At 41.8% G+C, this 15628-nt stretch overlaps 1 long non-coding RNA gene across 1 annotated transcript; it reads right to left on the bottom strand.

Moving 5' to 3' along the window:
- Positions 1 to 8152: 8152 nt before the first annotated feature.
- On the bottom strand, positions 8153 to 14896 carry LOC144699833 (uncharacterized). Its single transcript, XR_013580636.1, has 3 exons — positions 14857 to 14896; positions 14337 to 14456; positions 8153 to 8270 (listed from the first exon to the last, which is right to left on the bottom strand). It is a non-coding gene; the product is annotated as an uncharacterized LOC144699833 (long non-coding RNA).
- Between the last annotated feature and the right edge of the window lie 732 nt (positions 14897 to 15628).

Here is a 15628-nt window from a genome sequence, read left to right as displayed (position 1 = left end):
ATGCTACCAAATGGCAATTACTGTCAATAACCAGCTGATCGATGGTCAGTTTATGTTTTACTAGGACACTTAGCTTCAGATCTCATTACCGCTTTTGTCAAAACATGAACAAAAAAGGTGAATTACAGAGGTGAGTGAGAGTGACTGCCCTTCACACCAGGGCTGCATTTGACCAAGAGTGGCATCAAGGAGCCCTAATAACACTTAAGTCAGTGGGGATCAGGAGGAGGACTCTTCACTAGCTTCTCATGTTTAGCACAAAGGAAGGTGGTTGTGCTTATTGGAGGACAATCATCTCAGGGCCAAAAACCACAACAGGAGTTCTTCAAGGCAGAGTCCTAGGCCCAACGATCTTCAGGTGTTTCAATGACCTTCCCTCCAACACAAGGGGAGGAGTGGTACTGATGGTGCACAGTAATTGGTTCCATTCGCTATTCCTTAGATACTGAAGCAGTCCATGTCCATGTACCGCAAAACCTGGACAACTTTCAGGCTTGGGCTGATGTATGGCAAGCAACACTCACGCCACACACTTGGTAGGAAATGACTAGCTCCAACAAGAAAGAATCTAACCGCCTCCCCTTGACATTGAACGGCATTACCATTGTCAAATCCCCCTCTATCAATATCCTGGGAGTTACCATTGACCAGAAACTTAACTGAACCAGCAGTATAAATACTATGGCTACAAGAGCAGGTCAGAGGCTGGGAATTCTGCAGCAAGTAACTCACCTCCTGATTCCCCAAAGCCTGTCCACCATCTAAAAGGGACAAGTCACGACTCTGATGGGATACTATCCCCTTGTCTGGATAATTGCAGCTCGAGCAACAGTCAAGCAGCCAGAACAAAGCCGCCGCTTGATTAGCACCCCATCCATCACCTTAAACATTTATTCCCTCCGCTGCATTATGCAACTTGGTGGCAGTGTGCACCAACTACAAGCTGCGCTGCAGCAACTCGGCAAGTTTTCTTTCACCGCCCAGTAAGACAAAGGCCACAGATGCATGGTAACATCACCTCTAAGTTCCCCTTGGAGTCAGACACCACCAATATCACCATTCTTTCACCTTTACTGTTTCAAATATCGTGGTACTCCCTCCCTAACAGCACTGTGGGTGTACTTACACCACATGGACTGCAGTGATTCAAGACGGCAGCTCATTACACCACCTTCTTAAGGGCAATTAGAGATGGGCAAGAAATGCTTGCCAGTGACATGCACATCCCATGAATAAATAAATAAAAAAACACACAGTACAAGATAAACACTTGTTTATTCTGCTAGATTTTCTTAGCTGATATTTTTATATTCCTCGTTTCCTGCTACTACCCTGATTTTCTTGCCACAAACTGCTCTTAGTAGTTACAAATTACATCTTCTGTGACTGTGACAAAGGTAAATTACTCCTCCTCATCCTTCTCAACCTGTCCGCAGCTTTTGACATGGTTGACCACACCATCCTCCTCCAACACCTCCCCATTCTCATCCAGTTGGGTGAGATTGCTCTCGCCTGGTTCCATTCTTATATATCCAGTCACAGTCAGAGAGTTATCTGCAATGGCTCCTCTTTACATTCCATTAACCCTGGTGCCCCCTAAGGATCTATCCTCGGCCCTCCTACTATTTCTCATCTATGTGCTGCCCCACAGTGACATCAACCAAAAACGCAGTCAGTTTTCACCTGTATGCCGATGACATCCAGCTCTAACTCACCACTGCCCCTCTCAATCTTTCTACTGTTTCTAAATTGTCAAACTGCTTGTCCGACATTTAGTATTGGGATGAATGGAAATTGTCTTCAACCGAGTATTGGGAAGACCAAAGGCATTGTCTTCAGTCTTCACTACCAAACTCAGTTCCCTGACCATTGGCTCCACTGATTGGTAAGGGGATCAAAGGTTATGGGGAGAAGGTGGGAGAATGGGGTTGAGAAACTTATCAGCCATGATTGAATGGCGGAGCAGACTTGATGGGCCGATTGGCCTAATTTCTGCTCGTATGTCTTATGATCTTATGGTCTACCCCTTTCCCTGACAACTGTCTGAAGCCGAACCAGGCTGTTCACAACATTCATGTCATATTTGACCCCAAGATGAACTTCTGACCACCTACGCTCGCCATCAGTATGACTGCCTGTTTCTGGCTCTGTGATGTTTCCTTGGCTCATCTGCTACTGAACCTGTCATCCATCTATAGACTTGCTTATCTTAATGCCTCCTTTCTCTATGCTCCATAAAACTGAGGCCATCCAAAACCCTGCTGCCCTTATCCTAATTCACATTAAGTCCTCTTAGCCCATTGCCCCTGTGCTCGCTGATCTGCATTGGCTCCTGATTAAGCAAAGCCTCAATTTTAAAATTCTCACCCTTGTTTTCAAATTCCTCCACCCCTCCCTGAACCTCTCTGCCATTATTGCTCTACTTCTCCGTTATAATGTTCATTAAAACGTTGGTCGGGATTATCCGGCCCTGTTGTGGGTGGGACCCGCCGCGGGTGAGGCAGCGCCCCAGCCAGAAGTCCGTTGACTTGCGACGGGACCAGAAGATCGCGGCGGTGGGCGGGTGTGGAAAATCCCGCCCGTCGCTTTGACCAAACACTTTTTCTCATGTGTCCCAATGTCTCACGCAGCCTAATTTTTAAACTTTTATTTGATAACACTCCTGCGAAGTACCTGAAGGGGAAATTTTACTACATTAAAAGGTGCTCCAAGTTGCTGTTGTTTTTGTTGCTCTTTCTTCCTGTTGTCCCTTTCTTTATTTCCTGTTGCCGGCTCTGGGCCCTTTCCACTTTCTCCGCTAACTCGCTATTTTCCTAAGTTTCCAATGACCAAAAGGCAAGATGACCAGCAGGCACAGCCTGTAATAAAATGGCTGCCAGGATTATCCGATAGCCATGGAAAAATTTGAAGAATGCTGCGCTGTAATTTTGTAGTTCCCATGGGCAGGGATCGGGTAATTTTATGATTCAGTTGGCTTCTTCCAGTTCTTTGGCATGAAACGTCACAAAAAATGAGAATCCTCGCTGTGGTGAGGACACTGGCCCGAACTTGATGCCTGCGGCAGGGGTCCTGATAACAGGCTGGAAAGCCAGGGGCAACCCCATCTCAGCCATTTGCGGGGCCCTCAGCCGCTTTTTACGGGGGTCAGGCAACTAAGTGGTTGCTGTTGGTGAGAGCTGTCCATTCAAAGGATGGTCACCTTCCCCCAAAAGCTGCCTGGCCAATCATGGGCAGGGGAGGAGGGGTGTAGCTCAGCAGACGTAGCAGCGCCCGTGGAAGAACTGGTCACCGCTGGGACTGCTTAGGACTGAGAAGAAGAGGATGCCATGGAAGAATGGCGCCTTTCGAACCGGGTAAGCAGGAGTGGGGCCACTGTGGTCAGTCAGGAAGGCCCCAGCGAGGTAGCGGGCAGTCAGTTCAGGAGGAGGGGGTTGGTGAGTGAAGACAGCACTGATGTCGCGGCAGTCGATATTGTCGCCAGAGGACACGCCATGCACCAAAAAGTGCCCAATTATGAGGGCAACCCTGAGCCTGAGGCCACAAGGGCTAATTTGGCATATTCTCCAGGAAGGCCCACCCACCACTGTTAAAATGCAGGCGGCAGTTAGAGAACGTCTTTAATTGGCTGCTCAAATGGCTCGGTTAACATGGGAGGGCGGACCTCCACCTTCTCCTCCACTGGCAAAATGGCATGGTGCCGGAAAGACAATGGGCAGTCCATACCCCTGCCTTCCCTTACCATTTTATGCCCACTCCCCTCCCAGCCCATCCCCAAAGGGCTGGGAAAATCCAACCCACTGTCTGTCGGCACTAGTGTGTGACATGTCAGAGCACATGATTGAGAATTAAAGGCCAACTTCACGACAGTAAAATCACTGGCCTAGAAATCGAATCACGCTCGAACCCAGCAGCCGGTCCTGGGGCAGTAAGATTGGCAGGTGTTCAAACTCGCCAGGATCATGAAGATCGTCTGCAGGGGGAAAGGGAAGACAATCAGGAGAGGTGGAGCCAGGCAATGACCAGCAGCGCTGCATGGGTTTAATGTGAAGCTGGGAGGAGCAATCCCGTTCATTCTGGATCCACAATAAGACAATTTTTAAAAAAATCAAACCTAACTTTCTGGTGACGGTCTCCATTGGTCCTTCTTACCTCAATACTTTTGCTGCCAAGTGCCTATGTCAGATGCATGCATTAGGCACCCATGGTAAGTACTTACAAAGATGGCAGGTGATGCAAATCTAGTGTGGATTGAGCAGTGCCTTCACCTGGTGTGCTGGGCCCTTATATGTTCATTTTACACCTCTAAACTGGACACAGAGTAACCCAATTTCTAGGCTATTGCATCTGGTCACTGCTTCTTTTAAAGATGTTTGAAATGACAAGATACTACCAAAATTGCAATGCATTCCTAATGGTGGGTTGCTGACGTTTCTCTTCTTCTCTGGGAGTGGTTTTGTCTTCACAAAGTTAAACAACAGCCTTGCATTTATATAGCACTTTAAATGCAGTAAAATGGCTCAAAGCACTTCAATCAGATAACAACAAAAATCAATGCCAAGCCAAAGTGAGGGAGACATGAGGACAGGTGACCAAAAGCTTTGTCAGACAGGTAGGTTTAAGGCCTGTCTTAAAGAGAGAGCAAGAGGATGGAGGGAATTTAAATATTGGTTAATCTCAAACCACTTCAGAAGCCTTAGGGCCAAGTGTGAATACAGTCTGAAATGTTGTTTTGCAAATTCTGTGTTTTTTATGTTTGTGTCAAAATTTATCCTCATGTTTAGTTTTAAACATGCTGTTGTCAGTCTGGAGCTTACAGTCCTGCTTCTGCCCATATAAGCTGAATGATGGCTTCAAAATTAAGAAACTATAAGTTTTGTGTCAGTAATTAAATTTTGAATTAATTTCCCATTTAAGCCATTCTAGGAAATATTAGAGAATTTAACATGAAAGAAGTGAAATATTACAGCTCCAAATCCTGAATCTTACAAGAACCTAAACTGTAAGACTCCTCTTTATTTCTCGTACTCCTTAAACAAAATGAAGAATTTGGAAAATTGTGTATTTGTTGGATTCTAAAATGACCAGTACTCACGAAGTGATATTGTGAAAGTTTTTTGGGGTGTGCGTGTAGGAGTTAATTCCCAATCTGATGGAATGCACATGTTCTAAGCCAACATAAACCTTTAAAATACACCTCAGCTACTCATCCTGTCTTTCCCATGTCTTACTTTGCTAGATCAGCCAGTAATCACAGTGTCTAGAACATTCGCAAACCTACAAACCAAGATTATCCTTGAGGGCAATGTTTGCGACGCGCTGACAGAGCAAAACAGATGTATCCTGGGCTCTGTATTTCCTTATCAAACCGGTTGCAATAAGAATACTTTCTAATTTACAGACTCCCACTTCATTCTCTTTTCCCCTGTGCTTAACCAGAAAAAACTTGGCAGATAGTTCATAAGAACAATAAGATATCTATTTCATCATGCAATTCAAAATATAATAGAATGTGATTAAGTTCTTAAATCACACAAAAAATTATTTGAAATTTGTGACAGAATGGGAGGGATTGGAAATCCAAGGAGACTGCACCTACTTTTTATTAAACTATTATCTAGAGTTACTAATAAGCAGCTTGTAGTTCAAATTACTAGATCACAAACGAAGTCAGGATACTGCTGATTCAGGTTAGTTCCGATAATGATCATCCTGCTTCGGTTTCCCTGGATATATTTCAAGTAGGTTATACACAGACAAAGCTCCTATTCAGATGAAATCCCTGACTCTTAATTATTCTAATCATTGCTCATAAAAACTGTGGTCTCTTATTACACAGTTTAGGAGCAAAACTCTTTAATACCGGTAATGTGTTTGATAATATCAATTACTGTGGAGAGGCTCTAATAATGCATAGTTATCTTTATATCTTGCTGTTTATCTACAATGTATACACAGCCGTAATTTAGAATGACATGTAGCTACAAGGGTCTATTAATATACAGAGGGAGGTGGATAGATAGGCAAGTAGAAATTCAGCCAGATAGTTAGATAGTTAAATAGGTAGATTAGATGAGATTAGATTTCAGCCTATATATATGGTAAAAAAAAATTGGGGACAAGAATCTAAAGATGAGAATATCGCATTGGACTCTGGCAGAAAGTGCATGACAAGGTCCAGCAGTTTGCCTCTCATTGCATCGACTGCATTACGACTGCAATTGGAATGGCACAATCTACAGAAAATTTCTCTGCAGGTAAATTAACTGTAGCAGTCTTTAAGTGTGAAATATAATCAGCATTTTAGGCAATGTTTAAAGGAACTCCATGCTTTGTCTGACCAGTGAATAATGCAGTCAGTGGTATAAATGCTGTCAGCTTACACTTCTCTCAAGCAGGTACCAATAATTAAAGTACTGCGTGGCCAAACAGTGAAACAAACTAAAGTGGACTTCCGTTATAATTGTTTAGGGTGGATCCAAATTTCATCATTATAAATCAACTGATCACTTTATAAAAAGACCGTCATGTACTATTTCACGTGAAAGTCCTCTGATTCCACAAAAGTATTTCAATATTAGCATCCAACATTCAGAAAGTGAACTGTGTTACTGAACGTAATATTAGCTGCTTATTGTACATTCAAATGATACACTCTCAATCACTGGCACTTACACAGGGGCACATTTAAAGTACAAATGAGCAGACCTTGCTTTGAATGCAACATCAGCTGGTTACTGCAACAGTCAACAACACATGCTCTGCTCACCAAATAGCAAAGGATCTTTTTTTCAAACAGTCCCCTCGGTTAGATGAGAAGGTCAATGGGGAGTTGGGAGGGGAGGGGGCTTTTGTTCCTACATCCATGGTCCCTCCAGCACATTAAGGTGATACAGAAATGGCAACCGATACATTCCAAGGAAATGAGGGAAGAAAGAATAAATGAACACATGATGAACTATTTTTGTAATGCAGCGCTTATTAATATGTAGAAAGATAGCAAATCAACAGACAAATTGTTGTGGTGTATTATGAAGTGACAGCATGTGACAGAAAGAAAATTAACACAAAAGAAAGCAAGGAATGAAATGGTAGCCAAGAGGTGATAAGGAGTGGAAACAACAGCAAAGAACCAGAGAAACAAAAACAGCAAAGAACAAAGTAAGAGCAGATTATTGGAAAGAAACCACAAGAAAAACTGGAGAACACAAAATAGGATATGAGATAGAGAGAAGAAGCAACATGAAAGAAAGCCAACATTTATAAATAAACTAAATGCTTACACCTATTTTTGCTGCATGCACACAAACATACAACTTGAGAAGTAGACCATTTGGCCCCTCAAGCCTGCTCTGCCATTTCATAACATCATGGCTGATCTGACTGTGGCTCCTATTTTCCTGTCTAACCCTTATACCCTTAGACTCCCTTGTCAGTCAAGAATCTATCTAGTGCAGCCTTAAAATTATTCAATGACCCTGCCTCCCCCACTCTCTGGGGAAGAGGGTGCCTTAGACTCACGACCCTCAGAGAAAAAAAATTTCCTCATCTCGATTTTAAATGGGGGACCCTTTATTTTGAAACTGTGTCCTCCAGTTCTAGTTTCTCCCATAAGGGAAAAAATCCTTTCAGCATCCACCTTATCAAGTCCCCTGAGGATCTTACATGTTTCAATAAGATGATCTCTCACTCTTCTAAACTCCAACGGAAACAGGCCCAACCTGTCCAACCTTACCTTATAAGGCAACACGTGTCTTCATCCCAGGAATCAGCCAAGTGAACCTTCTCTGCACTGCTTCAAATGCAATTATATCCTTTCTGAAGTAAGGAGGTCAAAACTGTGGACAATACTCCAGATGTGATCTCACCAACACCCTGTACAACTGTAGCAAAACTTCCCTTCTTTTATATCCCATTCCCCTTGCAATAAACAACAACATTCTATTTGCCTTCCTACTTACTTGCTGTACCTGCATACTAACTTTTTGTGGTTCATGTATCAGGACATCACAAGTGAGAAACAGCTGAAGTATTTATATTAGTGAGCCATGTTGTGTACATATAGAAATATACATGTAGAAAAACATCATATCGGGGCACTATATGAAAGAAAATTCAGAGATAGCAGTATTTTTTTTTTAATTCATTCACGGGATGTGGGTTTTGCTGGTTGAGCCAGCATTTTAGCCTATCCCTAGTTGCCCTTGAGAAGATGATGGTGAGCAGCCTTCTTGAACCGTTGCAGTCCATGTGATGTAGGTGCACCCACAGTGCTGTTAGGGGGTTCCAGGATTTTGACCCAGCAACGATGAAGACACATGAAAAACAATGAATTTGCAAATTTAGTTTACTGTAGCTTGTACAGAGAAATTAATTACATTCTGAGGATTATTGCTGTCATTTCTCCCTGTATTACCATATTGAAAAAAATCATGCTGTAAATTACTACTGCATAATGTTATGATGTGGCAGGTGATGTGTGCCAGGTGGAGCAAACCCACAAGGGAAACTTGGCCAACTATCACAACAGTTTTGAAATTTGTATTTATTACGAGAGGGCTTATGCACTGAATTCAGAAGAATTGAGTCCACTAACACCTTTAAGATTTTAAAATTAAGTTAAAACATTTATTAACAACAGAAAAAAAAACAACAAACACACAGGATTATAGTTGCACAATTATTTGGTCTTAACAGTTCCCAAAATTCTTAATTGAACATGCTCCCAACTATACACCCCTTTAAGGCATGAGTCCAAAATAGATTTGAAATTTAAAATCAATCCAGCAAGGTTACCACAGCACCCACTCGACAGTGGAATTCCAAAGGCTTTTAACACAACTTTAGTAACTGGACACAGCAGATTTCTGCTAAAGTGACTGGAGGTTTTTCCCCAAGCATGGTATACCTCTCAATCTCACATGGCCACACCCCCTACATAGCCTTCCAGACTTCTTTATATACATTTTCTCTGGTAAATTCCATTGTCTTACATGTCTTTGGAAATTTACTTTTCCCGTACTGTAAAAATCTTTCATGTTGTCAACATGGCCTCTTTCCTTTTGGAAAAAAATAAACATAACAAGCTTGCCCTGCTTCTCTTGTTAGTTGTAAAGATCCTACCATCCCTTTGAAAGCCATACACCCTTCCACATATCTTAAAATGCAAATTTCCTTCACATCCTACATGCTGCCTTCATCCATGTTTACTCATTAGCATTTCCAATGCCTTTTTACACCCAGCTTCTTTTGATAATTTCAACCTTGCAGTCTATCTGATTAATCTAATTATATCGGCCACACAGACAACCATAAACCCACAATAACTTTTTTTTATTCACTCAAGGGATGTGAGCTTCGCTGGCTGGGCTGAGCATTTATTGTTCATCCCTAGTAGCCCTTGAGAAGGTGGTGGTGAGCTGCCTTCTTAAACCGCTGCAGTCCATGTGGTGTAGGTACAACCACAGTGCCGTTATAAAAAAAATTATAGTTTTGTGACAATAAGATCATGGCGGTTAATTTTCTCGAGAAGGAGTCTGAAACAATGGTACATGCACAGGACTTCATACTCTGTTACAGTCATGTAAATTCCTTCACTCTTCTGAGGTTACAAACACTTGCAGGATGATACATGATCTGAATTAGTCATTGCGCACAATAATTACTGTAAACTTACAAAGTGACTGATCAATGACAACAACTACCCATCTGAATGCTAAAATCATTCCTGAGCATTCCTCTGTGAGCAAGTTTTAAAAGAGGAGATGGTAACAAATACAAAAATTGCTGGAAAAACTCAGCAGGTCTGACAGCATCTGTGGAGAGGAAGACAGAGTTAAAGTTTCGGGTCCGTATGACCATAACAAATGTTAGGCTGTGGGAAACAGAGAATGCAAATGTCTTAAGTGGCACCTATGGTGGGGACGGGAGCTTGGACCAATGCCACAAGAAAAATTTACAAACTGGGTGTGCTGCCCCATTTTTTGTTGTCAAGTTTTGTTTTGGGAAGTTTTGAAATATTCCTCTATTTAACTTTGAAACATAATTAGCACTGGCTGCAAATATATTATTTGTGCTTAGTCCTTTATATCTAGAAACAATAGCAGATAACAAAGTTCCAATTCCATCAGTGTATTTAAATTAGATTCTTCCTATGTTCCATTGTTGACTCAATAAAAATGCATTTTGTTCTTATTACATTTCTTGATCTTTGCATTTTGCAGAATAGTTTGGAATCAAATCAAAGCCCCTAGCTTTGCTTCAGATTTTCAGAAATCAGAAGTATTTCAACCTTCAAAGGTTTAAAAGCATATCCGATATTAGCTTCAGCTAAAAATGGCTACGAACAAAAATGAAAGGCCTTCAGTCAGCGTGCTGCCGGCACTCACGCCTGCCCGCCCGCCGACCGAAACATCGCGCAAGTGCGCGATGATGTCAGAACGCTTGCCCGAGGTCATCACATGTTCTTTTACACCCGATCGGGTCGGGTGCACATGCCAGCCCCACACAATGTAAAATCCTGCCCAATGTATTGTCGCAGGTACCACGGAGTCACGGGTGAAGCCATCATCTTGAAACTCAGGCTGGAGGGACTGAAACTCACTTCAAAGAGGCCTGCCTGTTTAAATAATACCAAATATTGTTTCTGATGTCTTTTATGAAGGTTGAAAACCCCAGAAGAGGAAATAAGCCATAGCACGAGGTTGAAAAGGAGATGACGGCCCTAGCTATGGTCTCGCTACTGCCCTTGCTTTTCACTCATAATTGGGCAGTTGTGTGACCAACATCAGCTTACCGCTGACTTTCAGCCTGAGACTCACTTGCGTTTTTGTGTGCACAATAGTGTATTTCAAGCTGGGTGATGGGTGGGGTGGCGAGTGGTACAGGCCAGTAAAGTTCAAAGGAATCACAATTGCGTCAAAAAAAAAAAATGACAGATTCCTAAGATTCTGGATAGGTTCGTAACCCGAGATGGAACCATTACTCGCACAGGCCTAGCAAAATTCTACCAGGTTTTGCAAGAAAGACTGTAGCGCTCCATCAAGGAGAGGCTGCTGATATGTGTTCAACCATGGGGATATTGCATAGTTTTAATTGTATTCTTTTTAATTCATTATAATTTATTGTTGGGATCTGTAATCTGTTCAAATGGATTTGACTGAACACAATTTAGAAACTCTTTTTTTTTTGCATCATGCACATTCATCCATTTTTGATGTTTGTTCAATGTCAGACTGGAGTCTGTGGTCTAGTCAAGCCCACATAGTCAATTGATAGCAGTAAAGGCAAATAAATACAACAACCTTTACACTGCAATATCTCAGTAACTATAGGGAACCAGGGCAGCTTCTATCGGGTTACGTTTCGTTCAGGAATGCTTTGGAATTAAATAAAATAAATAATGTGTGCGAATGCAGCTTTACTTCTCTGTTTGTACTGATCAAGGTGAGGATTGTCAATGCTGAGAAATCAAAGGAGCGACGATGTGAGCTTTGGATTTCAAAGTCTATTGGAAGCCCTCTGGTCTGCACTGACCACAGTTACCATTCAAGCACAGGAATGATAATTCCTGAAAATCAGTGTCTAAAATTCCCACTGACAGCATGTCAAAGTGTCTCATCAGAAGCAAGTTGCCATATTCAAATCTACCATTTCATTCGATGCATAGGAGCAGGAGAGGGCCATTCAGTCCCTCGAGCCTGCTCCGTCATTCACCAAGTTCATGGCCGACCTGATTGTGGCCTCAGCTCCACATTCCCGCCTACCCCCTATCTCAGGGAGGGCTTCAATATATCACAATAAATGCGAATTAATGCAAATGAGCATTTCCTCACATGCTGCTCATAGGGTAGCTATGGACACGTCTTTTCCTGTCTGAACTTTTGTACTGATCAAGCGTCTCACCGAATGTCACGAAACTTTCCAGTGAAAGGTGACATCATCGTGAACACAGAAAGAAAGTCGGGAGGTGTGGAGAATGACAGTTTAAGAGGGGAGAAAAAAACAATGTCCAAGCTTCACCCAAGTGTGCAAAATCAGCTGAAAAGAACAAGCAAACTAAAGTGACTTGCAAAAGTCAGGTACTGTTCTGAAAGAGCAAAAGGATACCATGATAGTATTATAGTTGAATAGATTGCAGCGATCTTCCACAGCTTTGCTGAGAGCTTATCCATGGGTTCCAGATATCTGAAACATTTACATCACCGTTCATCCTTCAATACAATCTCCTTGCACCAGTAAAGTGATACACACAAAATAATTGTGTGCAGTACAAAGCATTTGTAAGTAATATATGGATAAATACACAACTAATTTATCAACATATACACGTCACCAGCCTCAATGTTCCTGCCTCTTTTAAAATGTTATCTGTGCTGTCAGCTCCAAGTTGAATGGCACTTGTGCGTAAGGCTATAAGTGGCTGTATTTTGCCCCATTTCTGTCCCAGGCATCATTTCCAGTTCCACTCCATTCATTAGAGAGAGGGTACAGAATCACTGTCAGGGAGTTAGCATCATCTACAGCCATGGTAAAATACCAATCAATGGAGATCTCAATCTGCTGCTGAGTTAGAGGAAAATACCCGCAAAATCTGCCTGGAGATACCTCCAACTTCTGGGAGGTTCTGCATGAGTAAACAAGAGGATGCACTAACCATAAGAAATAGATGTTGGTACTCTTCTATCTATCCACAAGTTTGCAGAGAAGGATCTGCACCTGCTGAAACAGGCTTGAAATAAGGACTATGCCAATGTGTGATGTGGTAACAATAGCAAACACTAATCAGGGGTGGGAACATTTTTGCTGTTCCTTATTTGCCAAAATCATAAATATGCTTATAAAGAGAGGACTTATAATTTTGCTATTAATAGGATAGTGAGCAAACCTTCCCCTACAGTGAGGCTGTGGAACATCATAAATGCGGGCACTCCCAGTATCCATGACATAAACTCAACTATATATTTAATGAGAGTGCACAGTATTACATTATGCATTCAGACAGTGTACAGGCCCATATCTTGGTTTCTGATTTCACATTACTTTGGTTTCGGTACTGAAATCCTGAGCAGTCATCACAGGGTTAAACATCCTTTTGATATATTCTTTTCATCGCTGCATCTCCTTTCCTTCTGAACCTGAACAATCTGATTAGTCAGTTTGGCAAAAACATTGCAGACTATGCCACTGAAACAGCAGCTGAAAGAAGCCACAGAAACAAATTCCTTAAAAATTAAAAGTACAGCATCATCGTGTGTGTTTTTGTTTTGGACAATATAGGTTTTTGTCCTGAGGCATTCACAAGCCATATAATCAGACCTGCATGTTTGATAGCTTACACAAAGAAATCCAGGTCACGTGATGCTGAATAAGAGCAGGTATGTCTGTATAAGGCTGATTGTTAAGAAAGACCCATCGGCAATGGTCTTTGTTGAGGCTTGGCCTTGTATTAAGGCCATGCAAGCTGGCTCACATACTTGCTGGCTTCAAGCCTGTACACAGCCATCTTGAGGTGCCGTGTGCCAAAACTGATGTCAACCTCTCATATCCCCTAAAACCATCCATCAGCAGTAGTAATATCTGTTAGCCTGTCACTGTTGTATTCCTCTGTAAATGGCTTCTCAGAATCAAAACCTCCAAATATGTTTTCAGCAAGATAATTACTTTGTGTAAACTATAAATGCAGGGGATTAGTTACTACAAAACAGCCTTTGTTTGCGAAGACTCTTGTAAATTAACCCTTCCTATAAGTTTTACTTCCCATTCTAGTTCTCACACCCAAAATGTAACTTTATATGAGAGCTGTATTTCTTTTTAGAAACAGAGCCACTCAGAATTTGAAAGTGTTTCTAGATTAATTGAGAAGATTATTTTTAAAGACAGTGATTCATTATTTCATATACAACTTATGTTTGTTGCACATTGCACACTTGTAGAATTGACACATATTAAATGTATGCACATGCCTAATCTATGAATTTTATTCTAATCAGGTATGTGGCACACAGCATTGAATACAAATCATTGTCACTCTTGGTCATTCGCAAGCTTGCATCAAAACAACATTACTTTTTTGAATGAGTATATGAGGATCCTGATGCATGCAGCCAGTCGCAAAGCATCATAAACAGCCACATAACCAAGACTTTTTGCATTATTGTTTTCTTCACAGTGAAAAAACTGCCCCTCCTTGTCCTAATTGGTTAACGAAGGTAAAAGGAACATTCAGCACAGAAAGTTCGATAGTTCATTCTCATAATTCTTCAAAGGACCACCCCTTTACTTAATTAACAAAATAAAACAATACATCATTGGTCTCCGGCCGATTTGAATGGTCTCACCTTGTGGGTGGAATCAGTCTTAAAGGTGACACAGTCCACCTTCTACAGCAATCGTGCCTCCCGTGCGAATTAACATTGACGCTGTGGAAACATCCTCGTATTCTCCCAGGTCAAGTTTGTCTAGCGTTAAGAAAATGAACAAAAATAAGACAAGGAAAGGAAACAAAATGCAAAGACTTTTTTTTTAAAATAAAGCCACTTGCTACAAAAAGAGAGATTTAGTTGTTCCCCCAAGAGCAGAAGGCTCCACCCAATTGAGGTAAGGCATTCTTCCAGCTGCCCAGTTGAAAGTCAATGAAACACAGCACATATGTCTAGCAGATTCTGGTGTCATCCTATACAGAAATGAAAAGCAAGTATTTTAACGGCTACACCATCAGATTATTCCTTCCGCTTTAACAAGCTTATCCAACAATCTGGAATCCAAATGTAATTAGTTCCAGATACCTTAGCAGAGAAGTTCAGTTTGAGTATAAATTATAATATGGTAAAACTGTACAGTGCCCTGGTCAAACCGCACCTTGGATACTGGGTGAGAAATTGGCTATAGCCCGCTTCCTGTCACAAGTTACGCAGTCCACTCGGAGCAGGTGCCAGAGGGCTCAGAGCCCATCCCAGATTGGGCCTCAGCCCTCTTCCTAATAATTTCAGGGAGCTGCAAATAAAAGTCCAGAGCCAGCTTGCTACAGACCAACTTGGGGCTGCTGCAACACAAGTAGGTAGGCCCTGGTGAAGAATACAAGATATTAAGTAGCATAGTTAAAGTTATTCTGGAATAGGCAGATCAAGGTAATAGAACAATTGGAGGGATAGGTTAGAACTGTTGAAAGGAGAATTAAGAAATTGTTAGAAATTGTTTCTTCATGCAAATACACATCAACACTTCACTTCCACGCAGACTAGTGGAGGCAAAACCCTCAGACTCATTCAAAAGTCAGTTACCTAATGAGTAGCAGGGAATGTAGGCCTTTTCTTTGGTTTCACATTCCATCAGGATGAGCTAAGATGTGTCAAATATCCTGCCTCATCTGTACCTATAATCTTGTGGTTGTGTCCGCTCATTTTGGCTCCCTGTTCCCCTCCCCCACTTTCCCACTGCTAGGTTCCAGGCTTAAGCTTTCATGCATAAGGGATGGACTCTTCCAATCATCCAATTTGCATCTGAATCAGCAGTGGCAACAAGCCAGCATTAAAATGCAATAAATATCAGCTTCCTTTTGTTTCTAGAATCATGATTCCTACTTTCACTGAGACCACAACTATCCACCAACCCTTGCTAATGGTTAATTGTG

Source organism: Cetorhinus maximus, chromosome 24 (assembly GCF_964194155.1).
Source record: "Cetorhinus maximus chromosome 24, sCetMax3.hap1.1, whole genome shotgun sequence".
Taxonomy (NCBI): domain Eukaryota; kingdom Metazoa; phylum Chordata; class Chondrichthyes; order Lamniformes; family Cetorhinidae; genus Cetorhinus; species Cetorhinus maximus.
Note: the sequence above shows the minus strand (reverse complement) of the source record. Positions and strands in the feature narration are given on the sequence as shown.